The sequence below is a fragment of the Mustela erminea genome, chromosome 21 (assembly GCF_009829155.1).
Source record: "Mustela erminea isolate mMusErm1 chromosome 21, mMusErm1.Pri, whole genome shotgun sequence".
NCBI lineage: Eukaryota > Metazoa > Chordata > Mammalia > Carnivora > Mustelidae > Mustela > Mustela erminea.
This window is the reverse complement of record NC_045634.1, coordinates 14,925,244-14,938,890: the sequence shown is the minus strand read 5'-3', so window position 1 is coordinate 14,938,890 and position 13,647 is coordinate 14,925,244. Positions and strand designations below refer to the sequence as shown.

General features: G+C 35.2%; 1 long non-coding RNA gene across 3 annotated transcripts in view; it reads right to left on the bottom strand.

Annotated features, from left to right (window-relative positions):
• The window catches only part of LOC116581885, a 168,125-nt gene extending 156,894 nt beyond the window's left edge, over positions 1-11,231 (bottom strand). For all 3 annotated transcript variants that reach the window (XR_004282287.1, XR_004282286.1, XR_004282288.1), the window contains exons 1-2: positions 11,145-11,231; positions 9,501-9,633 (exon numbers count right to left, since the gene is read on the bottom strand). This is a non-coding gene — a long non-coding RNA (uncharacterized LOC116581885). The remainder of the gene's footprint in view (positions 1-9,500; positions 9,634-11,144) is intronic.
• Positions 11,232-13,647: the final 2,416 nt, after the last annotated feature.

Genomic DNA, 13,647 nt, shown 5'->3' with positions numbered 1-13,647 from the left:
TGTATCAAATTGCCTGGGCCACAGTTGGAGATAAATGATCAAACATTAGTCTAGATCTCTCTGAAATTTTTTAATGAGATTAACATCTCAATTGATAGAATGGAGTAAAGTAGATTGTTCTCCATAATACGGGTGGGCCTCATCCAGTAATTTAAAGGCCTTTATAAAATAAAGTTTGACTTCCTTGCCCAAAGTAAGAATGAGTTTTGCCAACAGATGGCCTCTGGACTTGAACTGTAATCTTAGCTCTTCCTTAGGTCTCCAGGTGGCCAGCCTACCCCAAGAATTTTGAGCTTTCTAGTTTCTATAATCCCATGAGCCAACTCCTTAAAATAAATCTTCTGGTGTGCATCCTATTAATTCTACTTCTCTGGAGTACCCTAATATATAAGAAAATGAATATCCTTCCTGAACGGAGTTATGAAATTCTAAATAAAATTTTAGGAAATCTAATAAAATTTTAGGAAATCTAAATAAAACTTTAGGAAATCAAATCTAACAATGCATAAAAAGGATAATCTATTATGGGGTGCCTGGTTGGCTCAGTGAGTGAATGCTCAACTCTTAATTCCTGCTCAGGTCATGATCTCAGGGAGTTTGCTGAAGATTCTCTTTCTTCTCCCTCTGCCCCTGGTCCCCCAAAATAAACAAATAAATCTTAAAAAAAAAAAAAAAAAAGATAATCCACCATCACAAAGTGGTGTTTATTGAAAGAATGCAAGGTCAGACTAACTCCATATTTTGTCATATTAGCATTATTATATGATCCTATGAATGAGTAGAGTCACAAAAAAGCAACTGACAAAATCTAACACTTGCTTCTGAAAAAATTCTCTGCAAACTAAGAACAGAAGAAAATTTCTTCAACCTAATAAAGGGCATCTAAAAAAGCCTACTACTAACATCATTCTTGACAGTCAAAGACAATGTCTTCCCCCATGATCAGGAGAAGACAAGGCCTTTGGTCTTGAGCTTTCATTATTTTTATCCAACATTATCCAAGGCAGTAAGGCAAGAAGAAATAAAAGGCATCCACAAAAGAAAGGGATAATTAAAATCACTTCAATTGCAGATGAAATTATCTTCTACATATAAAATATGATAGAATGTACCAAAAAGCTACTAAAAATTAGAAAAGAATTTGGCAGTATTGCAGAATACAAGATAATAAACAATAACCAAATACACTTATATATACTAGCAAGGAACACCTGGAAGTTGAAATTTTAAAAATACAATTTTTAATAGCACCAAAAATATGAAATAGGGATAAACCTGAAAAATATGTGGGCATATACATTATAAGACACTGCTGTGAGAAATTAAAGACTTAAATAAATGGAAAAGTAAATTTTTGCTCATAGGTCAGAAGACTTAACATTGGTAAAATGTAAATCTCTCCAGATAAATGCAAAGATTTGATACAATTCTAATCAAAACTTTTTTTGTAGAAGTTGATAAACTGATTATAAAATTCACTTGAAGGTATAAAGGAATGAGAGTATCTAAAATACCTTTGAAAAATTAGAATAAAACCAGAGGACTCACACTTAATGATATTTAGATTTATTAGAAAACTATAGTATTAAAGACAGGTTATATTAGTATCAAGACAGACAAATGAATGAAATAAAAACAGTCTAGAAATAGATCCACACATATATGGACAAATGGTTTTTCACAAAGTTACAAGGACAACTCAGTGAAGAAAGTAGTCTTTTCAAAAAATGGTTGGAACAATTAAATGATCACATGCAAAAAATGACCATGGATCCATAACTTGCACAATATATAAAAATTAACTCAAAATAGACCATATACCTAAAGGTAAAACCAATAATTTGAAAGCTTCTAGAAAAAAAAGAAATGCTTTCTTGAATGTGGATAAGTAAACATTATCTTAGATATGATAAAAGGATGATCCGTAAAACAAAGTACTACCTTTAGCTGTATTTTATCAAAATTAAAAATTCCTGCTCATCAAAAGACACTGCCAAGAAAATTAAACTATAAACCACAGACTGAAAAATTTTTAATATCACATATGTGATGAAGGATTTATACAGCAGAATATATGAAAAACTCCGACATCTCAATAAAAGTATAACTGAAATGATGGGCGAAACTTCTGAATATATACTTCACAAAAAATATTTACGAATAACAAAAAAATGGCTGAAAAATGCTAAACTTAGGAGAAACGACTATTAAAACCACAATGAGCTACCATTATGCATATATTAGAAAGTCTAAATAGAAAAAAAAAAAGACAAGTATTGGAGAGGATATGGAGCAACTGGGGTTCTCATATACTGTTGGTAGGAATGTAAAACAGCATTGCCACTTTGGGAAACATTTTGCCAGTTTCTTTAATTTGAAGTATTTCTACCATATGTTCCAACTGTTGAATTCCTAAGTATTACCCAAGGGAAACTAAAATTAAATGTCCACATAAAGACATAAATAACCATTCACATCAGTGTTATTTGTAATAGCGAAAAACGGGCAACAACTTAAGTATCCATCAATCAATGAATGGTTAAATAAGCTGTGATATTTATACACAATGAAATAGCACTCAACAACAAAAACATAAACTATTGATAACCTGCTTCAACATGGATAAATCTCAGAATATTTATTCTGAATAGAAGAAGCCAGACAAAATGAGTATATACTACATAGGTAACAAGGAAGGTGGTAGGAAAGACCAGGTGTGAGAGACTAAGAGAGGCAAGAGGAAATTGAGAGGTCATAGGCTCATTATCCTGTTTGTAATGGTGGCTTCATGGATGTGTGTGTATGTCAAAATTTATCAAATTAGTGTAATTTAGGGTGTCAATTACACTTCAATAAATCTGTTTAAATTAAAACTGTTTAAACACAAGTAGCAATAGCTAAAAAATTATAAAAAGTATCTTTTAAGAAATGCAATGTACAAACAATGTGGTATAATTTTTTAATTGACCTTTATAAAGAAGGGAGGATGGAATGTTTTGGAGCATAATATTAAGACCTTATAATTTATTTAAAGTAATTCTTCTTGTTATCCTCCTTTTCATCCATGTGACTTCAAATCCGTGTTTTTGAAATAGAACATCTTTCATACTTAGGTGTGTGAAACAGCATTCATAATTAACCAACCGAATAGTTATATTCATATATATATATATTTGTATATATATATATATATATATATATATATATATATATATCCTGAACCACTATTAGTATTCTGACTCTCAAGCCTAAGAGCACATGGGAAATACTCTGTGTTATATTTCATGAACCCACCAACCTCTGTTGGAAGAAAATCAAGGCATTTTACAGAGATTGGTCACACAAGCACTGAAAAACTGTGCGGGTAATTAGAGACCTATAGATCTCCAAAACCTACTTCTCCATGAACTTGAAGGGCTACCTTAGTGCTTAGCCCGGTTAAAACCATGGAGGTCTGAACATCAGTCAACATCAACGATGAGACCAGGGAGAGAGAAGCCTTTATTTTGAGAGAGACAAAGTGTGTGTGTTCTCAGAACTCTTAGGTATTAGAGAATTAAAAATAAGAGATATTGGAGCACCTGGGTGGCTCAGTGGGTTAAAGTCTCTGCCTTCGGCTCAGGTAATGATCTCAGGGTCCTGGGATCGAGCCCCACATGGTGCTCTCTGCTCAGCAGGGAGCCTGCTTCCCGTCCTCTCTGCCTGCCTCTCTGCCTACTTGTGATCTCTCTCTCTCTCTCTCTCTCTGTCAAATAAATAAATAAAATCTTAAAAAAAAATAAGAGATATTATTGGACCCAATAAAATTTCTAACATTAGTCAAATGAAAATAGTCTTTTAAAATCATATTCAATTCTAGATTAAATACATCTTAAAACTTGCAATGCAAAATAGATTTTAAAAAATATGTATTCAATATGAATTGGCATCCCAATCACCTATTGAATTTGAATGTTGCAAATACTTAAATAGCTTGGTAAAGAATATTTGCTTAGAAAGTAATTAAGGAAATCAGTTTTTTAATGAAAGCAATTAACATATTCACAGTGCTTCCATTTAATGTAATTGCTTAATATTAATGTGCAGCATAGATGGTTCAGTTAAATTAGTTTTAATTTGGTATAGAGCATCAATGCTTTCCAGTGAGATTAGATTTCACCAAATAACCTGTATTTCCAGACACATAAAGTGTTTAGGATAGTGACTGGTGAAACAATTCAATATAATTGAAAATTATATTAGAAAATCCCCTCATTGTCCTTTGTAGTCAAAGTTAAACTTTTAAGTCGTTATGATACAAGTCTGACTAAATTGTGGCAATACAGGACTCACTGCAGCATCACTCTGAGATGTCAACTAGTGATGTTCCAGCTTTTCCATGGATTCAAAACTGCCTTTGGCAATAGTTTTGGCCCAACCAGAACTTCCTACAACCTACTTTTGTGTAGGAAGAGGGATGGGTTTCTACCAGGGGAAACATGAGTTCTCAGGCTTCTTCACAATTCTTTTTATTTACAGGACATGGCAGGTATCTAGAGGTCAAGTGGTGTCTTTCAATCAAAGAGAAATATCTCCCTCAAAGGGGAGACTGTGCATGAACTATTATGTCAGAGAAAGGATATTGCAGAGAGAGCCTAAAAGGGCAGGCTAAGGCAGAGATTTTCAATCAGTGCCACATCATGCCCAAGGTGTCCCACTGAGGATATAAGGATACTCTTACAACAGTCGTCACTCCTTACATGGGATGTATTTGCATACTTGTAATTATATGTGTTGATCTTTTAGAACAGAGTCTCATTAAGAGTGCAGGATTTGGGAGTAAGACTCCTATACTCATATACTAGCCCTACCACTTGCTAGTTGGAAGATCTGTGTAAGTGATTCAACATTTCTGTTTCTTTGCTTCCTCACCTAAAAATGGTTAATAATAGCATCTACCTCCTAGGGTTGTTAAGAGAATTAAAAAAATTAATACAAGCAAGGTTAATACCTAGCACATAATAAATATTTAATAAATTATCATTATTACTAAACTGTAAGCTCCATAAGCACAGAATTATTTATAACTGCATTTATTAGTGTTTAATTCACTGTCTTCTACCAAATAAATTAAATTACCTCCCCCTCCCTGTTATACCTAACTCTGATGCATACTTCAATCTCAGAAAGGCCCATCCAGATTCCGCAGACATTAGAAACCTCATCATTTACGATCCAAAAGCACGTGAATACTTTCTGCTCTTTTTTCTCTTTCATTTTATTTATTTGTTATTAATGTATACTTAACATACAATGATGTATTAGTTTTAAGTGTACAACATATTGATTCAACAACTCTATACATTACACAGTGCTCAGGATGACAAGTGACGTCACCATCAATATTGTTGCAATATTATTGACTATATTCACTATGGGGTAGATTTCATCTCTGTGATTTATTTTGTAACTGAAAGTTTGAATGCTTCTCATTCTTTACTTGATTACTTAATTATTTTATCATATCTGCTACTGCAGAAACTCCAGGAGGACAGGGCCTTTACTGATTCACTGCTGTATCATTAACATTTATATCAGTGTCCAATATGTGAAAGTATTCAATGAACATCTGTTGACAGAATTAATTGCAATAATAGTTCAACAGAGCTGACCTAAATGCCTGGATGCCAGTTGCTCACACTGATAGCAAGAAACCAAAAACAAAACCTGACATGTTAGCAGAATGAAGTTAAGCAGGGAGTTAAGAGTTAAACAGTGGATATTTTCATATTTGTTCTCCTTGCAATATATCTTACTAATGGGAGAATTAGCCACTTTCATGTCACTAAGTAACCATGTCATGTGTATTAATGAGGACTGTACATAAATAAAAGCAGATATTGCTATGCAACAAAAGCTCTAATCTCCCCTGATTTTGTCTTTAGGTCTTTTCCTTCAACTTTTAAAAAGCCTTTTCACTTTTTCTCTCACCCTGATTACACTTAAAACATGACAATCAATCTTGCTCTGCGCTCTATACTGTACCTGAAGCAGAAAAAAATTTCACTGCTCTTTGAAAAATCAACCATCGTTTGAGATTACCCCTCAACAATACTGCTCTTGCCTTGGGAATAGCCTCCAGGATCCTCTTCCTTTGTTAGTGCTAATTCCCTGTAGGATGTGATTTTTCTTAACACTAGCTGGGACTTGGTCTGGGCCTCTGAACACTTAGAAATTAAAACTATGTCCACAGAAGATTTCTTTTTCACAACATCTTTCTACACAGTGGAAATACTTTTCCCTTTGAAAATTAGAATATGACCTTATAAAGTCTCCAAGTCAACACCAAAGAGCTAAACGCACAGATACTTCCCTGAAGAAATTGATAAGAGTGACCATATTCTGTTAAGGTAAAAGATGCAAATAAAAGGATATGTTAGTCACTTTAAAATTAGAGATTACTGGGGCGCCTGGGTGGCTCAGTGGGTTAAAGCCTCTGCCTTTGGCTCAGGTCATGATTCCAGGGTCCTGGGATCGAGCCCCGCATCGGGCTCTCTGCTCAGCAGGGAGCTTGCTTCCCCCTCCCCGCCTGCCTCTCTGCCTACTTGTGATCTCTGTCTGTCAAATAAATAAATTTTTTAAAAAATTAGAGATTACGATAAATTCTATTTATAATGCAATAATAATTTGAAATGTATAACAGATACCAGAATGTTATTATATTTTTGTAAACAACACTGTATTATTATATACATAAAATGACAATCTAATGAGATTCTGTCAATAGCTTTAAATTGTTACATCGCTGTTTATATTACCTTGTTACTGATTTTTGCAACTGTGCCTTGCTTCCATTTAGCACAGAGAAATGCATTGTTATTCATTCTCCATTACTGATAGCTCCTCACATATGTGGTTTCTATTAATCATTCCCTTTATTTTGTTCAAATCTGTGTTTTGTTTTGTTTTTAAAGAAATTGTATGCATGCATTTGAATTAGTAGGGACTCAGGGAAATTTTTGTCTGGACAATGGGGGACCAAAGTGATAGAAATATCTAAAATAATTGTAGCACAGAGCTTGAGTTCATCCTTTTTGAATGATACACTCAGGTTTTGAGATGGCTAGAATATCTCAAGTATTATACTGATTTTTAATAAAGGAAGAAACTTCTGCCACCATATTTTTGCCATTATTTCTGCCCTTCCTTATATCCAACCCACGGATTCATAGATCCATAGATTCAATGTCTTCTATCCGTAGAAAGAATTTATTTTCAATTTGGTCATTCACTGGACCACTCTTACCAATAGATGACATAACTACGGGTTAAAGACCATGGCCTCACTGGCTCTCTTCCTAGTCCATGAGCCTCTGTAGGTATCGGACCTGTCTGTCACTCTCTGGCTCTGGCTTCTCAAAGGTGAGCTGTCAAGTCAGGCTGCTGTTTAAAGACCAACCTGGAAATGCTATTCCTCCTCCATTCTATCCAGTTTCTCTGCCTAAGGCTGGGATGGCAGGTAAGGCTAGAATCAACCTCCTCAGTCCAGCATACTAGGTTTCAAGAGAGGGCAGATGAAATAAAGAGTCCTCATTTGGGATTCCTGGCCCGAGCCAGATTCTAAAATGGAACTTTAATCAGAAAGTCTTCCAAAGGGTCTACCGAGTATTTGTTCAGCAAGAAATAAAATGGTTATTGGAATCTCATTGAGTATTACTTTTTGCACTGTACAACTCCCTTCTTTGAGGGAAACCTCAGAGGAAAGGAAAAATTTGTAGCAGGATTCAGGGAAACAGCCCTTGCCCTATCTGTGCTCTAAAAGGAAAAATCAGGGGACGCCTGGGTGGCTCAGTTGGTTGAGCAGCTGCCTTCAGCTCAGGTCATGATCCCAGCGTCCTGGGATCGAGTCCCACATCGGGCTCCTTGCTTGGCAGGGAGCCTGCTTCTCCCTCTGCCTCTGCCTACGTCTCTATCTGCCTGTGCTCACTCTCGCTCCTCTCTCTCTGACAAATAAATAAATAAAATCTTTAAAAATATAATAATAAAAAAATTTAAAAAAGGAAAAATCAGGGTGCACATGAGGGATTGCTGTATTTTAGTGGGTTCCCTTCAGACATAATAGATATCAGTCTTGCAGCAATTCTACAATCTGTACCTCTAAGCCTGAAACTTAGTCTAAATTGGCTCAGAAATTAAGGATCCATGAATATCCACTTATAGGTTTGTGCCCATAGCCAAACTGAGCAAAATAATAATAATAATAAATTTAACAATTTCTTCTGCAAAAAAATCTTTTATGAAAGTCTGTAAAATATATCCATGAGATAGCAATTATTATTACTTCCATTTTCCATCCCCCAAAAACAACTTCAGGGAAATCAAGTTGCTAAAATGCAAATTCAAAATTGATTCCCCTAACTACTACACAACATTATGTCTTAATAAGATTTTCCCTTATAAGATATACATTTACTTTACTAATAGTATCAATACATGGAATTCTAACATGACATGTATTCATCTGTTTCCTGTCTTCCAGGAAAATAAATAAATAAACCTACCAGTCATGTTTTTTTCAAAGTAAGTGACTATCAGAGAACATTTGTTTAGAATAGATTCTATAGAAGACAGGAATGAGGGAACATGAAAGAACTGAAATGCCTTCCGTACATAAAGAATTGCCTAAAACAGAACCAGTTCCCTAAAGCATACACTAAATACTTCATAATTTTGCCTTAGACAAATCCTGCCAATAGAGGCTTTTCTATAGCTAAGAGTCCTATCATTTCAATTCCTTTCAGAGAAAACAGAATCAGAGATGTGAACCAATAGCTGGAAAAAATAAAATAAAATTATTTGACTCCAGACACCATTGAGCCCTGAACAGCCCAACAAAATGGTCCATTTTTGGGTCTTTGCTGTTTTGGCCCACATACTTGCAATCTCATTGGGGTCCTCTCTTTCTTCCCGTCCTATGTCCTCTGCACTACCAGCATCCTCAGAGTTCCTTCTTACTTTCCCTACTCCCTTCTCCCACTGCATAAATCCAAACACATCTCATCATGGTTCAAGCAAAATGCAACTCCACTAGATTGTTTCCATTTTCCCTCTAACCACTCTGTTAAACATTTCCTTAAATTCCCTTCTCCTTTCTGGGATAGACAAAAAGAAGAAAAGGAAGGATGTAACATAGCCTTCAATGATTTTCTTTGAAGATTTTATTTATTTATTTGAGAGAGAGAGAGAGAGCGCGCGAGCGCACAAGCAGGGGGAGTACAGAGGCGGAGGGAGAAGCAGACTGCCTGCTGAAAAGGGAGTCCCATGCAGGGCTGGATCCCAGGACTCAGATCATGACCTTAGCTGAAGGCAGCCACTTCACTGACCAAGCCACCCAGGTGCCCCTACCACATTCTATTATTAACAGGAAAACAAACAAAAAGTGAGAATATAGATATATGCAGTGATATATATTCTCCTCTTACCCCACTAGGAAGAATGCCTCAGTTCCCTTGACATCTTACCTCTCCTAAAAAAGCAGAGGCCTTGATTTTTCACCTGGTTTACTGGCAGAATCTATCTGAATGACTTCTTAGGATCATTAGAATGGCAGCTATCTTGATGGAGGGAAACTTCTTCAAGAACCTAAGATCCCGTCTGTGGAACACAGTAAATGTCTTGTTTGGAATTATGATATATTTAATTGAAACAATTAATTGAAAGACTAGAAAGCTCATAAGCATCCTCTTAACTCACACCATTCTTTTTTTCTTCCTCTACCTTCCACACAGTGCCTAAGTCAATGCAGTTTTCATAATGAGTACTCAACATATATTATATTTGAGGGTTTTTGTTATTTCTGTTGAATGAGCAAAATATTGACTAAGGCTAATTCAAAAAGGATATGTACTCCTCCCCCTAACTTGCAAAGAAAAGGAAAAAAAGGATACGTTCTTCACTGATGAAAAAGGAAAGACGTTCTCTGCTATTCTCCCTCATAGAGTATTCTATTTATTTTTTATTTAAAAATATCAACTTTTATTTAAAAATATCATCAATAATAATATCTAGTATTCAGTGATACAGAAAATATTTATGTTACCACCACCATCTAACCCTTCCTTTGCGTTAAAGATGCTCAAACATGTGTGAATAAATACCTAACTAAAAAACAAACCTTCATAATTTCTTCTGTATCTGACAGTAAGGAGGAAAAACATCATAACTTTTAACTATTTTAGGAATTCCAGAGAGCTTTCTTTGATGTTAATCTTTAAAATATCTGTAATAATGGCTTGAATTTAAATAGCCCATCATTTTGAAAACTTTTACTTTTTGCTTTTTTTTTTAAATTCTCACAGCTACACCATTTGTAAAACAGAACAAGAATTATTAGTTCCATTTCACAGCTAAGAAAACTAGTGCTAAGACAGGTTAGAGGACATACATAGATGATGCCTTTCCTGCAGGTAGTGACTTAAGATTCATTAAGGAGATTTCTTTACTTCTAATCCTGTGATCCTTCTACTGTACTATGGTGCCTACCTCCAAAAAAGGATGATGTTTGTTATAAATCTATATCAAGGCTGGACTGATTATTATAAATTAGTGATGTTTATCTTCAGCTCACTTTTATTCTCTTATGTGTAAACCATGCTTCATTTTCAGACTCCAACCACCTCCTAAAATTCTGTCCTTAGGCTGGCCCTGGATTAATAGATTTTCCCTTGCAAGGCCGTTCCTATGCTTTCTATGCTGTGCCCTAGAAATTATCTTCTTAATTCTGCCCCCACTTCCCTCTGAGATATTCATACAGAATTAGTATTGAGTATGCAATACCAATTATTGTGCCTTAGACATGGTAGGCACACTTAGGCACATACTGAATGGACGTGAATCCCCACTTCCTTAGAACATACTGCTGTCTCATAAGGAAACTTTGAAAACAAATATAAGCTGTTTTTATTATGGCTTACTATAATGCTACTCTTCCTTTTTTCCCAACTCTCTCACACTACTAATTGATAAGGTGCATTTTTAGCAGTGACGGCCCTCTCAGACAGTACTGCTCACCAGGATTATATCGGAAACCCTAGGGTCAAATATGAAGTTTGAAAACATTTCCCCTGTAACCGGATAATTTCTCCAAAGAGAAAAGATATCCCTACCTCTTTAGACTCTCTGGTTAACCATCTTGGTATCATCATTGCATTTCAGCAGGTATATTTAATGTCTTCATCCACAGGTGACCACAGGCAGAAACTGGTAAGCAAATTGCAGGCTGTAATGGTAGGCTAGATAGATTTATGCAAAGATTAATGCTACCACTTTCACATTTGAGACAACAGGACGACTAGGTCAGGTTTGGTCTGTGGAGGTTTGTTTTAAATAAAATGGAACTATTCACAGACTAAAAAGAACTGCTGAATAAGGTGAAGCTAAAGAGAAGGGGGAGAAAAGGAAATTGCTCTTTTTGACCACTTCCTCTATGTCAGGCAGTTATATACACTAATTCTCATAAAGCCCTAGAAGTCATTATTCGTATCCTTATTATGTTGGTAAAAGCACTGAGCTGAGAGAGGCTAAACAGTCCCCCCAAACCCATTAAACAGTACGTTTTCATGTGCACTTTACACTTTAACAGGCTTGTTAAATAGGTGCACTGTTTGTAGCTTGTGATGGTCGTCAGACACAAATCCTAAGCCACGTGTCCATATAAATGATGTTATGTTGCTATGTGTACTATTAAGAAATAGGGGCCAAACTGTGTGGGACTCTTACAACTTTATACACAAGCCAGTGCTACTATATTATAAGAAAATATATTTGTTCTTCAATATTTAATCCACTAATGTAAGATGAAAGATAAAGATGCATCAAATATTATATATTGGGTTCTAGTCAGATTCCAGTGTATGACACACACCTGGATGGAAATTAAAGGGAACCCAGAAAATTAGAGACATTCTCTAAAGTGTAAAGGAATGTTTAGATCAAAAAGGACTAAACATGGGTTAGCTTCATGAATTTCTAGTCCAACAACTGAGCATCTAGTCCAATACCCTTATTTTCTGGACACAGAAACTGAGGATCTGAGAAGTGAAATGATTTGCCTTGATATTCAGTTGTTATTCGCTGCACATCTATTTTTCCAAGCAGACTTCCCAAGGATGTCAAGGTGCCCTTCAGTAATTGCGGGACCACCACTGCAAGCTATCATTATGAAGATTAATTATTTGTTTAACACTGATGGATCTGGCACTGTACCAGGCATAAAGAATATGTACTCAGTGCTCAAGAGACACACAATCTAAATCAGAAAGACAAATAGATGTTTTAAGAGCTCAAAGGGTGATTAGAACCTTGAAGTGTAAGTCACCATGTTCATATTTATATTAAAAAAAAAGTGTTATTCTCCCCTTTCATTGCTTCAACAGCTCATAAATACCACTGAGACGGGAAGGATGACAATAAGAGCGTTTGTGAAACGGCATGCAATTGCTTGAGAATATTATTCATTTTAGTGAGTTTATTACTGGACAGCTGTTTACAAATTTAGGAGCAGATTGGTCCATGGATGAATGAATTTCAGTTGAAGAAACAGGAACATGAGGAGCTTTTGAGGTCCTTGCTGATAATATTCAACTAACCACTGTTCCATAATGTCCCACAGGGAGCAGTTGGATTTTTCCACATCAGCTGATTAGTAGTAAATATTGTCTGAATTATCCTGACAACAAATAGGAGATAAAACATATCTTTAGGGACACTGAAAGCTCAGGACTTCATATAAAGGTGGGGCGGGTGGAGTTTTTAGACTTTAGTGTTGAAATGTAGTATGGTTTAAGAATCCTGCAGTCTATTGTCTACTTGTCATCACCAGGCTATATTCATCTGGCCCATGTTAATGCCAAAAAAAGGTCCTAGAAGAACATTTTTTTTTTTAAGATGTTATAAGCATAGACAGATCTGGGCAGAACTAATTTCGATACCTAGCTCCATCACTTATATACATGACATGGGCAAAGAACTTAAACTTGATGACATTCAACGTCCCTTTATGGGAAACAGGAATTATAATACCAGTATCTTAGAGTTATTTTTAGGCTAAAATGAGTCTATTTTTGTAAAAAAGAAAAATGCTAGCATAATGCTTGGCACAACATAGGTACTCAATAATTAGTAATAGAATTATTGTGTTCCTCACCTAGTAATTTATCAGTTTAGGAGTGTTCTCCCCACAGAGACTTAAAGATGTGGTTCTTTGTAATGTGCCACAAAGAAAAGAGTGTTTGCTTTGAAACCCAATAAATACAAACCAAAACAATGTATTAATTTTTCAAAAGGTTTAAATTCACTGAGCCTCAGTTTTCTCATTGGGAAAAAAAATGGATAATACAGCATAATTCAGAAGGCAATTGTGAAAAATCAAATAATATACTACATGTGAGTAAAGGGCCTGGAACATCATAGTTATTAAAAACAATGTTACATATACATAACTGTGTGTTAACAGATCACATTAGATTATAATTATTTGTCTATTTCATCTATGCCATTGTAAATACTTAAGAGGAAACCTGTTTTTTCATCTCCATAATCCCAGTGCCTGATTAGTAGGCAGTTTTTAATTTTTAGGAGTATATAAATGTATATTTCATTGATTACTCA